Here is a 6,324-nt window from a genome sequence, read left to right as displayed (position 1 = left end):
AGTCGCAGGATATGCCTGACATTTCGCCACAAGGGGAAGGAAATGAAAGCTTCCGCTGGATCTCAGCTGATACCCGAAACAAACAGCGAAGGTGTAGGTAGAAAAGCAGAAGCTCGTCTCAGATGACTGCGACACTGGTTACCATGTGAGGAACGCACACACACGTGTGTTGGTAGGTTGGGCTGAACGCATTCAGCAATGAAGTCAGTACGAATAAGACAAAATGAGAAATCTTCAATGAAAACCTCGAGGTCTAAAACGAGACCATTGCCATCATTTTAGGACCGTTAACGTCAACAGTCCTAGGTTCACCCGAGAGCCTGGTCCTTAAGAGCCCTGCCCCAGGAGGGGCCTGGCCAGCTCTGGGGTTGGGGCTCACCCTTGCCTGGCATCCTGCACCTGCGTCTAGGAGCTCCCAGCCCCTCAGGAGGTTGTTGTGGATTGTGAGTGGCGTAAGTGAAATCCTTACAGAAGCACTGAGCACAAGACGCCCTCAGTGAGTCAGCTGTTGTTACACCCAGTGGGCACACCTTCCCAGTCTTGGAGCTGTGTGGTGCCATGCAGCTGCTGTGCAGAGAGCTCCAGAGCCCGCCTGTCCACCCCTTGGCCTCTGAATGCCCCCTGCTGTGCCTTCGAGCCTTCCTCTCCTTCTCCCTCCATCCTTCCTCAGAGCCTCTGGTCTTCACCTCTCCCAAGGACCTGCTGCATTTCGGGACTGACAAATTTCCCTGGAGGCAAAAGGAGAACGTCAAAAAATTAGATGAAACACAAAATATTTTTGTAGCCTTTGTAATTCCAAATAAAATCTGGAAAGGATAACGAGACAATTGGTTTCCCTCAGTCAATGCAGCACAAGGGACTTCTTCCTATGCTTGTTTTCTTTTTTTCTTTTTTCCTTTTTTTTTTTTTTTTTTTTTTTTGAGGTGGAGTCTCGCTTTGTCGCCCAGGCTGGCATGCAGTGGCGCAATCTCGGCTCACTGCAAGCTCCGTCTCCCAGGTTCACGCCATTCTCCTGCCTCAGCCTCCCGAGTAGCCAGTACTACAGGTGCCCGCCACCACGCCCAGCTAATTTTTTGTATTTTTAGTAGAGACGGGGTTTCACTGCGTTAGCCAGGATGGTCTCAATCTCCTGACCTTGTGATCTGCCCGCCTTGGCTTCCCAAAATGCTGGGATTACACCTATGCTTGTTTTCTAGGCAGTGAGCATTTGGGAGTGGAGCTGTCTTAGCTTGGCTCTACCAAGAGCACAGAAGACACAGAAGGGCAGACAGAAATGGCCAGCAGCATTGACTGCAGAGGGCAGAGACACCAGCCAGGATGGCTGCCCCAGAGGAAGAGGGGCTTGGGAATGGGGTCCCTCGAGGGGTCAGGGGAGAGCTGCGCTTCAGATGCCACTGCAGCCGGAGGCTTTCCAGGGAGATTCAACCCTCAGGACAAGCCTCATAGACTCTCTGCAGGGCTGGGTCACTTAGCAGCTCTGTGTGATCTGGGGCAAGTTGCCTGGCCACTCCCAGTCCTTATTCTTCCATTGTGAAGTGGCAGTTTAGAATCTGGGCTCAGGGTTGGATGATGTGATCCTATGGGAGATGCGGGGCACAGCCTGGAATGTGGAAGGCAGATAGGCATGTTTTCATGCTCTGTCTGACCAGGCCGCCGTCCTTCCAGCACACCTCCTGCCCCTTGGGCCACCCTGGGAACCTACGTGTCCTTGAGCCCCCCTTGGTTTGGGGTCAGGTAAGCCTGAAGAACCCCTGCATCCCCAAACGCCCTGGCTAAGCCTAGGCTTCCTCCCGGATGGGCACGTAGGGCCCAGCCAGGGGTTCCTGGACACTTGAAGAGAGAGTGTGGCTTTCTAAGTTGGATCTCTACAGAGGCAGGGATGGTTTAGGATGCATGCTGGGAGCCGGTCAAGCAGAAAAAGCCTCCTGGGAGCATCTGAAACTGAAGCCAACACAGACACATGGTCAAATCTTTTTTTTATTTTTTTTATTTTTTGAGACGGAGTCTCGCTCTGTCGCCCAGGCTGGAGTGCAGTGGCGCGATCTCGGCTCACTGCAAGCTCTGCCTCCCGGGTTCACACCATTCTCCTGCCTCAGCCTCCCGAGTAGCTGGGACTACAGGCGCCCACCACCACGCCCAGATAATTTTTTTGTATTTTTAGTAGGGACGGGGTTCTACCGTGTTAGCCAGGATGGTCTCGATCTCCTGACCTTGTGATCCGCCCGCCTCGGCCTCCTAAAGTGCTGGGATTACAGACATGAGCCACTGCGCCCGGCTGGCCAAATCTTCTTCACCCAGCGTGTTTCTACCTGGCATTTCTGCCTTGCCTTAGCTGGTCTAGCACATGGAAAGCAAACAAAAAGCAATGAAGTTCCAATTCCTTACGTAAACCAGAAAAAAAGTTTTTGCAAATTAGATGAAGGTTATGTGTGTTTATTACTGCATTGGAGAAAGATCAGTTGGATGGCTTGTCCTCAGATTTGGCAGGTATATTTGGCTGTCAGGTGTCTGACTTCACTTCGGGGAGTCCCAGGGATCCCCATCTATACGGGGCAGCTGTTTTTCCAGGAGGCTGAACCTGAGGGGCAATGGGAGGCGGCATCACTGTTAATCCAGAGAGCAATGCCATACTTACCACGGTGCTGTGGGCGTAGAAATGCGAGCAGTGGGAACGAAGAGAAGCCCCTAATGAAAAGTTGTAAGGGCAGCTGCTCCACATTCCAAGTATAGATTCTTTTATTCCAGCTGCTTGTTATTGAGCGAGTCTGCGCAGCATTCCCAGGTGGGGGAGGAAAAAGGATTTGCTCATATATTTATTTATTTGCTTACTTTCCTAGTATTAATGACAAACGGTTCTTCCAAAAAGATATCAGCAAACATGGAGATGAATAAATTCGCTTTTGAATTCTAAGTGCTGTCTAAGTCACAGTTTCCCATTTCTTCCATGCTGATGATAGCAGGTAGGTATATAAACTGGCAGGCTGGAAGAAACCAACACTAAATGTGAAGAGTAGGTTATGTGTGTTTTTAATTTACTTCTTCATATTTTTTGGGATTTTCCCAGTTTCCAAGTACAGTGACAATGTCTTATTTTTAGAATCAGAAAATTATAATGAATACAATTTTCAGTTGTGTGGTCTTTCCCCCCTGCATACTAACCCTTTAGTAGGCGGGGGGAGGACCATGCAACTGACAGGTGACATGTGAATAGCTGCTCTCCACATGTGGAGGAATCTGAACTCTCCTCACTGTGTTGATTGTTCCTCGTGGCCCAGGAAACAATGATGGGCTGGGAAGCTATGCCTGTCTCTTGGTATCAGCAATTAAAGTCTTAACAGGACTTGGCAACTTCTTTCTTTCTTTCCTTCCTTCCTTCCTTTCTTCTTTTTCTTTCTTTTTTTTTTTTTTTTTGACGGAGTCTGGCTCTGTCGCCCAGGCTGGAGTGCAGTGGTGCCAATCTCAGTTCACTGCAATTTCCCCCTCCCGGGTTCAAGCAATTCTCCTGCCTCAGCCTCCCGAGTAGCTGGGACTACAGGTGCCCACCACCACACCCAGCTAATTTTTGTATTTTTTAGTAGAAATAGGGTTTCGCCCTGTTGGCCAGGCTGATCTTGAACTCCTGACCTCAGGTGATCCGCCCACCTCGGTGTCCCGAAGTGCTGAGATTACAGGCGAGTGCCACCATATGCCCAGCCTAGACTTGGCAAATTCTTTTTTTCTTTTCTTTTCTTGAGACAGTCTCACTCTGCCGCCCACACTGGAGTGCAGTGGTGTGATCTCGGCTCACTGCAGCCTCTGCCTCCTGGATTCAAGTGATTCTTCTGCCTCAGCCTCCCGAGTAGCTGGGACTACAGGCGCCTGCCACCAGGCCCGGATAATTTTTGCATTTTTAGTAGAGACGGGGTTTCACCATATTGGCCAGGCTGGTATCGAACTCCTGACCTCATGATCCGCCTGCCTCGGCCTCCCAAAGTGCTGGGATTACAGGCGTGAGCCACCGCGCTCGGCTGGACTTGGCAATTTCTATCTCCAAGGTCATGTTCAATTTTCACATTTCATTATTGAAAAATACTCTGTGCAAGAAACTCTAGATATTCCATGAAGAAGGGAGAACAACTAACATTCTCCTTTGTTCCACAAGGCTTTCATTCACCAACTGTTAGTTAGTGATGATTTGATGTTTTCAAAACATTTGCTGAGACTAATTTTCTATTAGGTTAGAAAATCTGTTCTACTTCTTTAAGAGCCTAGCTGCTTCCATTTAAACAGCCTTGGCGTCTGCTGCTAGGAGAAGAGGGAGGCATCTCTGCTTTGGAAACCTTGCCATGTTGCTGAGTGGCTACAGATGTATTGGAGTCTTTTACCACAGCATTATCAACTGCCAAAAAAAAAGCACCAATAAACATTTTCTTAATAGCACCAAGAGCTTGGGGTCTTAGAAATAAACTTCAGTAGCCAGGCACGGTGGCTCACACCTGTAATCCCAGCACTTTGGGAGGCCGAGGCAGGAGGATCATGAAGTCAGGAGATGGGGACCATCCTGGACAACATGGTGAAACCCCATCTCTACTAAAATACAAAAAATTAGCCTGGCATGGTGGCACGCGCCTGTAGTACCAGCTACTCGGGAGGCCGAGGCAGGAGAATGGCTTGAACTTGGGAGGCAGAAGTTGCAGTGAGCTGAGATCGCACCACTGCACTCCAGCCTGGCAACAGAGCAAGACTCCATCTCAAAAAATAAATAAATAAATAAAATAAAATAAAAAGTAAATGAACTTCATCCTAGAGGAAAAAAAATTGAATTACAAAGCTTTCTTCAAGGCTCAAAGCTTATTCCTGGATGAACCCTCTATAAGCAATGAGTTATACAGAGGTAGTGGATCAGTCAGCTTGGCTGTCATAACAAAATACCATAGACCAAACAGCTTAAACAACAAACCGTTATTCCCTGACTGTTCTGGAAGCTGGAGGTCCAAGATCAAGGTGCCAGGAAGGGAAGGTTTTCGGAGGCCTCTTTGCTTGACATGCAGGTGGCCACCATCTGGGCTGTGCACTCACCTGGCCTCTTCTGTGTGGGTGTGTGTTCGGGGGTGGGGAAAGAGACAGAGCAACCTGTCTGGTGTCTCCTTTTATAAGGGTACTAATTCCATTAGATTAGTGAAAGGCCTCATCTCCAAATGCCACCCTACTGGGGGCTAGGGCTTCAACAGAGAAATCTTGGGGTGATACAAACATTCAGCTCATAACAGATATTTCTAATGCAAAGCAAATGTTGTCTATACATGAAGCAGGTGTGTGCTTTACCATGTGCATTTTCCATTGCTGCAGTCACAAATTTTGACAAGCGTAGTGACTCCAAACAGCGCAGATCTATTCCCTTACAGTTTCAAAGGTCCGAAGTCTGGAATGGGCTTCTCTGGGTTAAAATCAAGGTGTTAGCCTGGTCGTGTTGCCGTCTGGAACCTCTAAGAGAGAATCCGTTCCTTTTCTTTTCAGGCTTCCAGAGGCCACCACCTGCTTCCGCCTGCAGCCCCTTCCTCCATCTGCACAGCCAGGCACGCTGCATCTCCTGACAGTTCTGTGGGCACAGCTCCGTCGACTGCATCTGGGAAGGAGTCTCCACTTTGAAGGACTCGTGTGATTCCACCGAGCCCACCTGGAAAATCTAGGATAATTTCCCTACCTCACGGTCCTTATCTTAGTCACATCCACAGAGTCCCTTTCACCATGGAAGGTGACCTAGCCACAGGTCTAGGGACTGCACATAAGCATCTCTGGAGCCATGATTCTGCCTACCACATGTGCTAGTAAAAGAAAGCTCTCCTTGTCTTGTTCTAACATCACTACATGCCTCTCTTTATGTGTCTTGAATTTTGCATGTTCTTAACATGATTTCAACAGTAACAACAACAATAAAAAACTTGTGAACCCATTGCCTTCATCTGTCTGTGCAGCTATAGCAAAATATCTGAGACCGGGTAATGTATAAAGAACAGAAATTTATTCTGCCACCGTTCTGGAGCCTGGAAGTTCAAGGCAGATTTGGTGCCTGGTAAAGGTGGCTCTCTACATCCAACATGACGCCTTCCTGCTGTGTCCTCTCATGGCAGGAGGGGCAAAAAGAGATGACTGCTGTGTCCTCAAGAGGCAGGAGAGATGGAGGGGCTGAAGAAATCAGAGTTCTCCCTTCAACCTTTTTTATAAGGATGTTAATCCCATTCATGAAAGCTCAGTCCTTATCACTTAATTACCTCCTAAATGCTCCACCTCTTAATACGATTGCATTGGTGGTTAGTTCACCATGGGAATTTTGGGGGGACACCA

General features: G+C 48.5%; 1 long non-coding RNA gene across 1 annotated transcript; it reads left to right on the top strand.

The window, feature by feature from the left end:
* The first annotated feature begins 1,554 nt into the window (after positions 1–1,554).
* Positions 1,555–5,932, top strand: LOC134738468 (uncharacterized). Its single transcript, XR_010124207.1, has 2 exons — positions 1,555–1,734; positions 5,497–5,932. It is a non-coding gene; the product is annotated as an uncharacterized LOC134738468 (long non-coding RNA).
* The last annotated feature ends 392 nt before the right edge of the window (positions 5,933–6,324 follow it).

This window comes from Pongo pygmaeus, chromosome 17 (assembly GCF_028885625.2).
Source record: "Pongo pygmaeus isolate AG05252 chromosome 17, NHGRI_mPonPyg2-v2.0_pri, whole genome shotgun sequence".
Lineage (NCBI taxonomy): Eukaryota > Metazoa > Chordata > Mammalia > Primates > Hominidae > Pongo > Pongo pygmaeus.
This window is presented reverse-complemented; position numbering and strand designations above follow the sequence as displayed.